We start from the raw sequence: 13,922 nt of genomic DNA, 5'->3' as shown, positions 1-13,922 counted from the left end.
AGTTATCCTACTTGAAAAGATTAGAGAGGCCTGTAATTGTCAACATGGGCAAACCTCAACCATGAGAGACAGAATGTGGGAAAAAAAAACTAAATCACATTTTTTGATTTTTAAAGAATTTATTTCCAAATTACAGTGGAAAATAATTATTTGGTCACCTACAAACAAGCAAGATTTCTGGCTGTCAAAGAGGTCTAACAAGGTCTAACGAGGCTCCAGTCGTTACCTGTATTAAAGGCACCTGTTTTAACTCATTATCGGTATAAAAGACACGTGTCCACAACCTCATTCAGTCACACTCCAAACTCCACTATGGCCAAGACCAAAGAGCTGTCGAAGGACACCAGAGACAAAATTGTAGACCTGCACCAGGCTGGGAAGACTGAATCTGTAATAAGTAAAACACTTGGTGTAAAGAAATCAACTGCGGGAGCAGTTATTAGAAAATGGAAGACATATAAGACCGCTGATAATCTCCCTCGATCTAGGGCTCCATGCAAGATCTCACCCCGTGGCGTCGGGAGCAGTTATTAGAAAATGGAAGACGTATAAGACCACTGATAATCTTCCTCGATCTAGGGCTCCATGCAAGATCTCACCCCGTGGCGTCAAAATGATAACAAGAACGGTGAGCAAAAAGCAAAAATCCCAGAACCACACGGGGGGACCTAGTGAATTACCTACAGAGAGCTGGGACCACAGTGACAGAGGCTACTATCAGTAACACATTGCGACGCCAGGGACTCAAATCCTGCACTGCCAGACGTGTCCCCCTGCTGAATAAAGTACACGTCCAGGCCCGTCTGCGGTTCGCTAGAGAGCATTTGGATGATCCAGAAGAGGACTGGGACAATGTGTTATGGTCAGATGAAACCAAAATAGAACTCTTTGTTAGAAACACAGGTTCTTGTGTTTGGAGAAGAAAGAATACTGAATTGCATCCAAAGAACACCATACCCACTGTGAAGCATGGGGGTGGAAACATCATGCTTTGGGCCTGTTTTTCTGCAAAGGGACCAGGATGACTGATCTGTGTAAAGGAAAGAATGAATGGGGCCATGTACCTTGAGATTTTGAGTGAAAATTTTCTTCCATCAGCAAGGGCATTGAAGATGAGACGAGGCTGGGTCTTTTAGCATGATAATAATCCCAAACACACAGCCAGGGCAACAAAGGAGTGGCTTCGTGAGAATCATTTCAAGGTCCTAGAGTGGCCTAGCCAGTCTCCAGATGACAACCCCATAGAAAATCTGTGGAGGGAGTTGAAAGTCCGTGTTGCCCAACGATAGCCCCAAAACATCACTGGTCTAGGGGAGATCTGCATGGAAGAATGGGCCAAAATACCAGCAACAGTGTGTGAAAAGGTTGTGAAGAGTTACAGAAAACGTTTGGCCTCCGTTACTGCCAACAAAGGATACATAACAAAGTATGGAGAACTTTTGGTATTTACCAAATACTTACTTTCCACCATGATTTGCAAATAAATTCTTTAAAAATCAAACAATGTGATTTTCTCTTTTTTTCCCCCGCCACATTCTGTCTCTCATGGTTGAGGTTTACCGATGTTGACAATTACAGGCCTCTCTAATATTTTCAAGTGGGAGAACTTGCACAATTAGTGGTTGACTAAATACATATTTGCCCCACTGTATATTAACATAGAGGTCTGTGATGCAATAAAAAGCAATAATAAGAGATGTCACAGCAACATGTTGAGTAAAAGTGACTCACATACTCAGATGTAGAGAAATACTGTACAAGGTAGCAATGGAAACTATGCTAACTGCAAAGCATGTTTAACATGGAATTACCGTTGAATAGTCCCCCCCCCCAGTACATATTAGTTGTTTCAGTAACACAGTAGTCATGCTAATGATTCCACGGCTTATGCATCCATCTTCTATAACGACTGTTTTAATTTGGGAATCTGGTGAGCTGGAACCTGCACTGTGCGCCTTCGTCTAGTCCTTCATTCATGTTTGACATGATTTTTTCCACTACTTAACCCCACCCCTGGGCAGTTCACCCATTGCTAAGCCTAAAAAATTCATATCATCAAAGATCGCCTAAATTTCAATTTTGGGGCACAGCAACGTTCTGAAAAATGTGGCCAATATCATCTTTGAATCCACACACGAAAGTGGCCTAGATCTGAAAATGCAACTCAGCCCATTCACACCGTCAAGAAAGTATCTCCCTCGAGTCGGATAAAGCCCGAAACTTCAAGGCATTGGGTCAGAACACAGATTGAGTTTGTCACCTTAATTGGCTGAAATCCTAGCGTATCATGTTACCAAGCCAACAGCTTTGTAAAGTGCATGGGCAGAACGTCCATCTTTAAAGATTGTCACATAAACACAAGGAGAATTTTTCTCGAGAGGGGAAGGACAAGCTAACGTTTACAGGATTGAAATGAAGTTGATTTCTTCTACTTGACATGCACATCTTGTGAATGCGGGATGATTATTTGGCTCGAGGCTGTTGTCGTGTTAAGCATCCAGCTCGTTAAGGATGTTAGTTTAAATGTATATAAGACTCGAAACTAAAAAGCTCATTCCCTTACAACTCATCCCTGTATTGCGATAAACACCATCTAATCTTGCCCATGTACAAAAGATACAGGGCTCCTGCAGGGATTTACACCACACCAATACACACCATACATAATTACATTGTCCTGCAACACCCCCAGACAGACATGGCGTACACATGTATGTCCAAAGAGAAACACCGTGCTCTTACAATCAAAACAAGAGAAGCTCAAAGTTCGCAGAAACACAATATCCTGCTGATACTGTATCTAGAGCAGTACTTCTCAAATAGTGGGGCGCGCCCCCCCAGGGGGGCGCAGAGCGATGCCAGGGGTGGCGCATGTGACCTCGGGGAACATGCTTTTTTTTTTTTTTTTTTTTTTGCCGTACTAGAATAAAGTGTACTTGCACATCCACTCAGTGGGTGGCAGTGGCGCTCTCATTTTCAAAGTGCGCGCAGTATTTTTGAAGTAAGCAAGATTTTCTGGCCGGACTCATGCAGCAACCCACTGTCTTCTCCGGTTCTCACGTGTCCGCCCGAGAAGTGCCATTTTCGGCTTGGGATCGTCACGACGACCGCCCTCCCCAACGGTTCTCCCTCGGCCGCCGAGAATGCGCTTTTTTCGGGCCGTTTGCCTTCTGGCTTTGACATTTAATACAGTGGTAGATGAGGAAAGACCACTGTTTACTGTGTCTAAAAATGATTATAGCGGCCAGCCGGAAGCCAAATAAATTAAGACGCCATTTAAAGACATTAGACCCCAATCTCATTGATAAGTCGCTTGGTTGTTTTTCAGCGAAAATGTGCCGAATATTGCCAACAATCGTCCCGCTTTGTCAGTGTTATATCAGTAAACCAGTGAGCACTGTTAGCATGCTCAGTGCAAAATAACCTCATACCATTGCAAACACTGGTGATATTGTGAGCAGCGAAAATAAAAACTGTCCTTCTGTCCAAAGACACTATTTAATCTTCTATTCAGTTTTGTTTTTTCGGTCAAATTTTTGGGCATATTGTCCTCATGAGTTAATGTTTCTAATCAATTTGAATTTGTTATTATTTACTGATTTTATTTTTCAGTATCAAATGGTAAAAAATGTACCTTGAGTGTATTTTTACAGTTTGGATGTGACTTCTTTTTTTTTAATTCAGGCAAAATGATGTGTGTTAAGTCTTTTCTGTTTCAAACAAAACAATGTTAATAAAGTTATACTTTATTAGTTCATCTCTGTTATTTTCTCTAATAGAAAAAAAGGATACAATGTGAGGCAGAGGCGTACTTATAATAGTAATATTATAGACAAATGATACTATTTACAGTTGCGGCAGAGTTTGGGGGGGACGCGAAACATTTATGTCTTCCTTGGGGGGCGTAACAGAAAATAATTGAGAAGCACTGATCTAGAGGATTACTTGAAGTTGAAGCTTTGTTTGGTGCTTTACTACTATAAAAAATCAAAAGGACACCCACCATGCAGTCCAACAGAAATTCAATTGTATATATTCAACCCTAAAATAAATAGTGCAAAATATAGTAAAGGCTACACCCATTAAATTTAGATTTTATTTCTGAGCTACATTGTGTTTATGCCTACTGTGCTGCTGGCAGAAATGTCGAAAAGGTAGAGTTGATGGTCAATACGCTTTAGCTGAAGATTGACTCCAGAAGTTGAATTTATTTTCAAGAAGGTGTTGTGAAATGTTGTGGCCAGTGGCGGTTAAGAGTGGGGCCACAGGGGGGGTCGCCCCACCTCTAATTTGAATGGCCCCTGCACGTTTTGCATTTCTAGCACAAAGCATGGCAATCGGTGAACCCTTCTTTTCTGAAGTGAGAGAGAATGAGTTTATGTTGTTTCTAGAGTTGGCTTGAAAGATCGTTTGAACATCGCGTTGTGCGAATGTGCAACACTCGCATCACTATGATGTGTGATACTTTAATTTTTATTTTTTTTTTTGAACAAGTAAACTTGTTTTTCTGCTTCATCCTTGTACAGCGCAACCGCCTCTCACCCTCCCTCCTGCCGAGAAGTGCGACCAAACTGTTTTTCCTTCTCACCAGCGCAGCTGGCGTTTGGTACTTAAAGTTAACGATAATTGACAGGTTTGTAGCTTTAATCTGGCCAGAGAAGATTCTGTAGCATACGCGGAGATCAAGGAGGAGCCACTCACAAGGGATTCACACGATTACTGGGTTCTAGATCACAGTGCTGATATGTGTACACTATACCCCTCCCAATCACTTAGCTTACAGTCTCAGCTGACGATAGCAGCAACATATGAATAGTTAGTGTAGACGTTCAATGAGTTTCTTGTTGTTGCTTTTCTTTCTTTTGTACCCCTTCCTGTTTGCTGCTTTGTCAAAATAAATGAAGTATGTTAAGTGATCACAATGGGAGTATGTCGTACTCTCAATGTGAAACATTAAAACTGTTCAGACCACCAGAAACATAAGCCACGTTTACATGGAGCCAAATATTCCAATTGCAATCGGTTTAGATGTTCAAACCGAATAAATGTGTTCCATATAAACACCTCATTCGGAATGAACAGGCCCAAACCGAATGGAATTTCATTCCGTTTCACAGGGATGGAATATTCCTTTTCCCAAACCGATTAGAAGTAAAATGATATCATGTAAACAGGGAAGCGGAATGGTGTCTGGTTGCGTTCTTTCTGCACATGCTCCGTACTGACGTGGTGACGTCACTTGGTGACGTAAGTAACGTCACTTGCAACATGGCTTCCAAGCACACGCACAGCGCACCCACACAACTTTTTAAATGAACGGCGAGTCATTCTGAAGTTTTGTTTCCACTTGAAAAGTTAAAACAGCAGCTGATCTGACGATCGATCTCCATGTTTTTTTTAACATGACGCTTTGTTTTGATTAATCTGCGCATGTCAGACGGCAGTTGTCAAACGTCCTTTCGGAATAAAGGCAGACACATGTAAACGCTGGATCGGAATAGATGAAGTGACATGTAAACAGCTGATGTGAAATTTCCATTCGGAATTATTTGAATCGGTATGAATAAAAGTCAGCATGTAAACGTGGCTATTGACTTCCATTCTACGTGTCAATTAGCTGAACAGGACAGGTTTAAAAAAAGAAATAACGGGACAGATTGCAAATATTAAATTTACTTTAAGACGAGAACTTAAAGATGTGTACCTTTCTAGATAACTTTGTGACGTTGCCTATAGAGAGAAACAAATCCCCACAATAAATCTGGTGTAAGAATTTTCACTATTTGCTAGAACACCGTTTATAAGGGTAACACCAGATGTCCTCGGACTCCTCACCACACACCCAGGTCAACGAGGAACAGCGTGCGGGGTTGGGGGCTTATGCGGCACACAGCCAGCTTTTATTTATTTATTTATTTTATTTATTTATTATTTTAAAGGTGTTTTCGGTGTTCAAGTAAAGTACTCAGGGGCGTGTCTGCATAGTCAGCCAGCACACACATACAACAAAAAAAGCCCAGTCAAAAGGGGCAGTTTGGGCAAAACCCTAACCCTAAACCCAAAGGGGCAGGTGCTCAAACACCATGCGCCCCCCCACCTCCCATCTGCAAGTGCCTGCTATACAGTGGTATGAAAAAGTATCTGAACCTTTTGGAATTTCTCACATTTCTGCATAAAATCATCATATGTGATCTGATCTTTGTCAAAATCACAAAGACGACAAAACTGTCTGCTTTAACTAAAACAACACAAACATTTTTTAGGTTTTCATATTTCAATGAGGATAGTATACAAAAAATGTTAAAAAATCCAAAAGGTTCAGATACTTTTTCATACCACTGTATATATATATATATATATATATATATATATATATATATATATATATATATATCAGGGGTCGCGTTAACCGAATATTTTCCGTCGTTGACGGGTTTTTTAAAACGGTGACGGAAAAAACTGAAGTCCGTCCGTCATTTTGACAGGTTGCAATTCACACCCCAGACCACAGGGTGGCGAGTGAGCATATTAATTAGCTATTGTCTCTCTTAATGCATGACGTCGTTGGCTATTCTGTCAGAATATTGTAGCGTCACCGGGCTCTGGCGGCGGCACCGTGATTGACACATCAATGCGAGGTTCTTATTGGTGCACCCGGTGTGCCAGCGCGTCATCCAATTGGTGGACTAGATTGCCGCCTGTGTATAGACCCCAATCACATGACGTCACAACTCCACCCCCCTGACTGGAGCCGCCATATTGTGTGTCAGCTCGTCGTGCTTGCACATTACCGCTACGTACATGCCTCCTATTACGGCGTCTTTTTCTGCTCGTTAACATTAATAATCAAAATGGTAAAGGCGTGTCTGGCGGTTGGTTGCAGTAACAGAGAAGATAGATGGAGAGACTTGAAGTTCTACCGTATTCTGAGAGACCCGAAGAGGAGAGCGAGATGGACTGCTGTAATTCGACAAGAAATCTGGGCACCAAACGATCACCACAGACTATGTAGTAGTCATTTTATATCTGGTAAGATGCATTTAATATATATTTAGAAGATTTTGGGCTGACAACCACAATTAAGATCATAAGTTGGTGATTGGGGTCGATATAGTTGCCTCTTTTTCTTTGGGGGCGGAGTTGTTGTTTTGTTGGTGTTGTTGGCAGTAAGCAGAGTAAAAAGAGGGAGAAAAATACCACGACTTCCGTGTTTAATTTTTCGCCGCCAAGCAAGCGTTACAATATTAATTAAAAATGAATGAAAACTAAATACTATTGAATATGTCATCATTATCATTTAAAAAATTTAAGTGACGGATAAAAATAGATTATGACCGGATTTTTATGACCCTGTCAGTCAAAATGACAGACAATGAAAATGTCTAGCGCAACCTCTGATATATATATATATATATATATATATATATTAGGGCTGTCAAAATTATCGCATTAACGCACGGTAATTAATTTTTTAAATTAATCACGTTAAAATATTTGACGCAATTAGCGCACATGTCCCGCTCAGACAGTATTCTGCCTTTTGGTAAGTTTTACAGCAAGGTTTTTTGTGCTGTCTAACAGCGAACTCTTGTGGTCGCTTTGCGACATGGTTTATTGCTTTCTTGCCAGTTCAATTTGGCTGCACGACGTCTCGGGCTGACGCCTACGTTGTAATGTTGTGCTTATATAATCCTTGGACAAGATTTGTCCGTAAGTATGGTTTTGTAAAGAATGTACATATTATGTTAGTAAGCGAAATGTTATATTTTTTGTATGAGAAGCTTTTTGTTTATGTTTAGTGAACCTGTATAGCGTGCTAAGCTAACGTTGTTGCTAATGCAATGCTTGTGTACTTTTTTTTTGTAGTTTCACTACGGTCTAAAGAGGACAGTGGTTTGAGGCCATTTTATTAATAAATCAGATGAAAAAGGAAGAAGTCTGATTATTAAGGCGTCGTTCACTAGCTGTCTAGCTTTGGAAAAAGTAGACGCTTCGGAGTGAGGACAGCATAGACAGATTTAAATGACAGTAGAGTGAAATGCCAACTACAGTCCTTATGTACCGTATGTTGAATGTATATATCCATCTTGTGTCTTATCTTTCCATTCCAACAAATTATTTTACGGAATATATATATAATTTACAGAAAAATATGGCATATTTTATAGATGGTTTGAATTGCGATTAATTACGATTAATTACTTTTTAAGCTGTAATCAACTCGATTAAAAATTTTAATCGTTTGACAGCCCTAATATATATATATAAGGACCAATTAAAGCAGAAACAAAGTTGTTTTCAAACCGGACATGACCAGGCATGTAATTTCCTGGCACACCTGCTGCTTTCTTCCAGTTAACACGGCAACAATCAATTATTAATCATTCATTGAAGTGCTGCTTTATTCGTCAATCTTGCGCGGCTTCCTACTGTCGTCAATGCAGATGTTTAACGCCAAATTAGTCGGTCTTAATGTCAGCTATTTCCTCAACGTGGGACATGCGTCAAATGTTTTTCCCTGACATTGTTGGGAAGCTGCCGCTGGAGTTTGTTGGCCTTGACCTGCTGACGTGCCCCAAGAGGCCGCCAGCCGTCTCTGGAGTGTCTCAGAACTGGCGCTGACCCAAAAACGCGTCGCTCGCGGTCACTTTTGTTCTGCTCCTTTGTGCCTTGACAATGTGTGGGTCATTTTTCACCCTGTGTTATTTATTAAATTGTGCTTGCATTCTGCAGCTGTCCAAAAGTACAAGGGCGCATCGTCAAACACTTACTAGTATTTCCTATATACAAGCGATGGAACTCATCCGCTGCCACTGATAGATCCCCAATCCACTGGTTCTAATGACTTCGAGGTCTATTGTCATCAATGGGTGTGAAGCTACAATGTAGGGCTGAAACTAATGATCATTTTTATAATCAATAAATCGGATGACTAATCACTTTTTTCATTTACGGTACCTTTGAAATTGAACTTGAAATTGTTTCAGGCATGTTGTAAGTAACAATGAAGACAAAATGGATGACTATATCCTTCAAAAATATTTTATTACAGCTTCCCTACTTAACCGTAGTCTACAGATGTACTGTTTTAAGTTTTTAAAAGGTTCTGAAACATAAAAAAGAACTCAGGACACAAATCAGACAAAAGTCCTATTAATTCACATAAAAAAAAAAAAAAAAAAGTGCTTTTTTTTTTTTCTTGTGGGCGCTGATATAAATTGTGCCAATGACTCATTTATTTTCTTTAAACAAACTAAACAACAAAGTCTAAGGGTGTAACGGTACATGTATTCGTATTGAACTGTTTCGGTACTTGGTGCTCGGTTCGGAACGGAGGCGTACCGAACGAGTTTCTGGCGTAATGTGGGTTACAGTTTCTTTGTGGAAATTATATTTACTCCGTCTTCTCTACTATAATGACGACCAACACGGTAGGACAGTAAGAAACGTCAACGGTGCGACAACGTGGCCGCCGCAAGAACGTAGTGAAACGCAGACGTTAAAGTCAATCAGCCAATGCGCACCAGTCGCAGTGCGGCCACATGTTTGACGCGTCCCAGAAGAGGCTCAACGCAATGCACGCGAAAAGAACGGCAGAGTTTATTATTTGACGCGAGACGCGGCCCTCCTGCGTCAATACTACTCGCTAGCAGACCGGGCAGACCGGAAGTCACTCGTGTAAAAATACGGTGGAGCCGGTCGATTTTCAAACTAATATGCAATCGTAACCCACTTTTTGAGTCCATCAGATCTCTTGAGTGGTAGATCGGGGCACAGCTGACTTGTCTTTGTTGATTTACTGCTGTATTCTCTGTTATAATAATAACCAACACGGCCCCGTGTTCAATACAAAACCCTCCTACCACAACAAAAAAAGTAGGAACTAATATTCACATAGCAACTAAAGTTATACAACATAAAATATACAATATAAATGAATACTACATCACATTTGTAAAATACAAACACATAATAAAATAAATAATAGCCCATTTAAATAAAATAAATTGAAATGAGCTAAAACACCTATAATTAAATAGTAAGAATAATACACAGATCCTGCTTACACAATTAAAATTTATTAATTTCTGTGTGGCGTTTTAATTTGAGAAAATCCACCAATAAAGCTTTTGAAAACCGTTCATAAAAAAAAAAAAAAATCATTGAGGCATTTCATTTGTAAAATACATGTTAAAATTTTTGTCATTTTGATTGCTTTTCTCTTTAGCACAGAACTTCTTTTTTCTTCTTTCTTTCAGAAAGAAAGCTGACCAATACGCGGGGTCTGAAAGGCAAATTGTTGTTGGATTATTATTTTTAAATACCCGCTACTTTTTGAGCAGAATTCTAGCTTTGTATGGGCTACTGTTCCTATTGTTGAAAGCACATAAGTGCGTAATAAACAACTAGCACATTTATATTTTGCATTTTGTTTTCTTACTTGTACCGAAAATGAACCGAACCGTGACCTCAAAACCGAGGTACGTACCGAACCGAGATTTTTGTGTACCGTTACACCCCTAACAAATTTGAATAAGAAGGACGCAGACTCACTGTAATGAATCTGTTTTCTTTATCAAGTTTGTTTACAAATACAATCCAAATCAAAATTTCAAAGCACCCTGTCTTGTGTGACAATTTACAGTTTGAAAGGGAATTTGTGTTGTAAGGAGACCATTCTATTAAATGAATGGGTTTATGTGTGTGGTTTCTTTATAAAAAGAAATGACACAACTTTACTATCTAACAACTCAAGTGCTAATATGCCTCTCCAAAAGAATACAAACGGCCACTGAAGACACTAATTAGCCTTAGCACTCTATGCTAAGTAGTAACGTCTCATCAACAAGGAATACAAACAATACATTTGGCTTCATTTACTCATTTACCTCTGACGGAGAAACATTGGATCTAAAAACATACACGAATCAAGACGATGTAACTCTCACGTAAACATTATTGATTCAACAACTAAACCTGAGTACAGCAGTGAATGCTCTCTCTATTCACTAGTGCCTGGACGCAGGCTCACCTTACACACCAACAAGGACCCAAACGGGACTGCTCATAGCTGCCAGCAAAACTCGATTATCAAATCTGTTGACTACTAATTTATTAATCCATTTATTTGATTTGTGAGTGCAGCCTAACTAAAATGGCAAAGCAACATTAGACTAGACTCTGGTGTTCACGCGCAAAACAGCAAGTAGGTCAGTTTAGTAAACTCAATTTTTTTCTCATTACAAAGCATTAAATTCAACACAGTGACAGCTCTTCATGCAAAACCTATAAATCTGCTTGTAAGTCTAAGGTATCAGTGTACTTAATTTATCCTCAAAAGACATTTAAAATGTCAAAGCAGCAATATTCACACATCATCACCTGTCATAATAATATCCGTACACGTACATCCCCATAATCAACAGATAAAAACACAGAGCAGCATCGAGGAAGAGGATATAAAAATAACAATGTCATCTTTATTACAGTTACTTGGAACACAGGCAGAGGTGGGTAGAGTAGCCAAACTTTTACTTAAGTAAAAGCAACCTTACATCTAAATAACATCACTAAAGTAAAAGTAATCATCCTAAAATTTACTCAAGTACAAGTTAAAAAAAAAGTATTTGTTTTAAAGAATACACAAGTAATGAGTAACACTGTAACTGCTTAGAATGTCTGATTTAAAAAAATACTCGGCACAACTTCATCTATATGAACTGTTATTTTTATACTGTATTGTAACCTATTACGTAACCATACATAGACTTCATAATGATATTGACGGGACACAGGGAGCGGAGCCGATTAATACGGGGCCTGCATTGTTGGCGTGGCAGTCAAAGCTGACCGGGTGGAATCACAGATAAAGAGCTTTTTTAATTGAAAATTCTTGTGAATAAATGCTTAAATCCCTGAATTCTTCATAGATATCAACGTAAAACTGTCTGGATTACTGGTTAAAAGCAACAACAAAAAAAAAAAAACTTGCAGTTAGCATTTATTTTGCATAAATATGTCGAAGTACGATGCAAGCCTGTCAGTCAGTGTGGTGGCCGTCATATGTAAACAGAGCTTTCCGGTGAAAATTCTTGTGAATAAATGCTTAAATCCTGGAATTCTATATTGATATGGATGTAAAACAGTCTCGATTCTTGGTTAAAAGCAAAAACAAAACAAACAAACAAACAAACAAACCCCAGAAACGTGCACTTAGCATTTATTTTACGTAAATATGTCGAAGTACAATGCTACTCTGTCAGTCAATGTGGCTGCTGCCATATGTAAACAGAGCTTTCCGGTGAAAATTCTTGTGAATAAATGCTTAAATCCTGGAATTCTATATTGATATGGATGTAAAACAGTCTCGATTCTTGGTTAAAAGCAAAAACAAAACAAACAAACAAACAAACAAACCCCAGAAACGTGCACTTAGCATTTATTTTACGTAAATATGTCGAAGTACAATGCTACTCTGTCAGTCAATGTGGCTGCTGCCATATGTAAACAGAGCTTTTCCAGTGAAAATTCTTGTGAATAAATGCTTAAACCCCTGAATTCTTTATAGATACGCGACGTAAAAGGTCTTGATTCTTGGTTAAATGCAATGTAAATAAATGCTTAAATCCCGGAATTCTATATTGATATTGATGTAAAACAGTCTCGATTCCTGGTTCAAAGCAAAAACAAAACAAAACAACCCCCCCGCCCCAGAAACGTGCAGTTAGCATTTATTTTACGTAAATATGTCGAAGTACAATGCTAGTCTGTCAGTCAGTGTGGCTGCTGCCATATGTAAACAGAGCTTTTCCAGTGAAAATTCTTGTGAATAAATGCATAACCCCCTGAATTCTTTATAGATACGCGACGTAAAAGGTCTTGATTCTTGGTTAAAAGCAAAAAAACAAAAAACAAACAAACGTGCAATTAGCATTTATTTCACGTAAATATGTTGAAGTACGATGCTAGTCTGCTAGTCACTTTTGCGGTCGCCATATATAAACAGCTTTTCCGGTGAAAATTTTTGGGAATAAATGCTTAAATCCCCGAATTCTTCATAGATATGGACGTAAGACAGTTTTGATTGTTGGTTAAAAGAAAAAAGCAAAACAAAAACAAAAAAAAAACCAACAACAACGTGCAGTTAGCATTTATTTTACGTAAATATGTCCAAGTACGATGCTAGTCTGTAAGTCAATGTGGCTGCCGCTTTATGTAAACAGAGCTTTTCCGGTGAAAATTCATGTGAATAAATGCTTAAATCGCTGAATTCTTTATAGATATCGATGTAAAACAGTCTCGATTCTTGGTTAAAAGAGCAAAAAAACGCGCAGTTAGCATTTATTTTACGTAAATATGTCGAAGAATGTTGCTAGTCTGTTAGAGAATGTGGCAGCAGCCTTACAACAAAGAGCTTTATACGTGTAAAAGTCTTGTGAAAAAGCAAAAATATAATAATTACCTTGAATCCTCGAACAAATCACTCCAGAGACAATCCTTCCTGATTGTATGCGGTACAGCTTTCGTACTTTTTCAACTTAAATCGGTGTAGGATCGCTGCATGTGTCGATGCGACCGACTGTGAATAACTGAAGCGGATTGTGGGATGGCCCCCTAATTGAAGGCGTGGCGCAGTGAAGGTTGAATCTGACCCTTCAATATCAATATGAAGTCTATGGACCATATTAAGCCAAAAACGATGACATAAAAGTCATCGAATTAAGACCAGACAAACACTATGAAACATCACCCGTCCAAAGTGCATGAGTGCCCTCTAGTGGAGGAAAAACATTGTTAACTCTGATTGGTAAATGGAGCCATGTGGTCAGTGTTGTGACATCTCATTGGTGAAACTGAGACAGCCGCTGACGGCAAAAATAAAGTCCAATTTAAGGAAGGCAAGGCTAGGCAAGGCACATTTA

General features: G+C 39.2%; 1 protein-coding gene across 1 annotated transcript in view; it reads left to right on the top strand.

Moving 5' to 3' along the window:
- Positions 1 to 6,882: 6,882 nt before the first annotated feature.
- Positions 6,883 to 13,922, top strand: part of lingo3a (leucine rich repeat and Ig domain containing 3a) — a 157,348-nt gene continuing 150,308 nt past the window's right edge. The window contains exon 1 of the mRNA XM_057840318.1: positions 6,883 to 7,029. The gene's annotated coding sequence lies outside the window, so the exon portion shown is untranslated. The remainder of the gene's footprint in view (positions 7,030 to 13,922) is intronic.

This window comes from Corythoichthys intestinalis, chromosome 7 (genome assembly GCF_030265065.1).
Source record: "Corythoichthys intestinalis isolate RoL2023-P3 chromosome 7, ASM3026506v1, whole genome shotgun sequence".
NCBI classification, from domain to species: domain Eukaryota; kingdom Metazoa; phylum Chordata; class Actinopteri; order Syngnathiformes; family Syngnathidae; genus Corythoichthys; species Corythoichthys intestinalis.
Note: the sequence above shows the minus strand (reverse complement) of the source record. Positions and strands in the feature narration are given on the sequence as shown.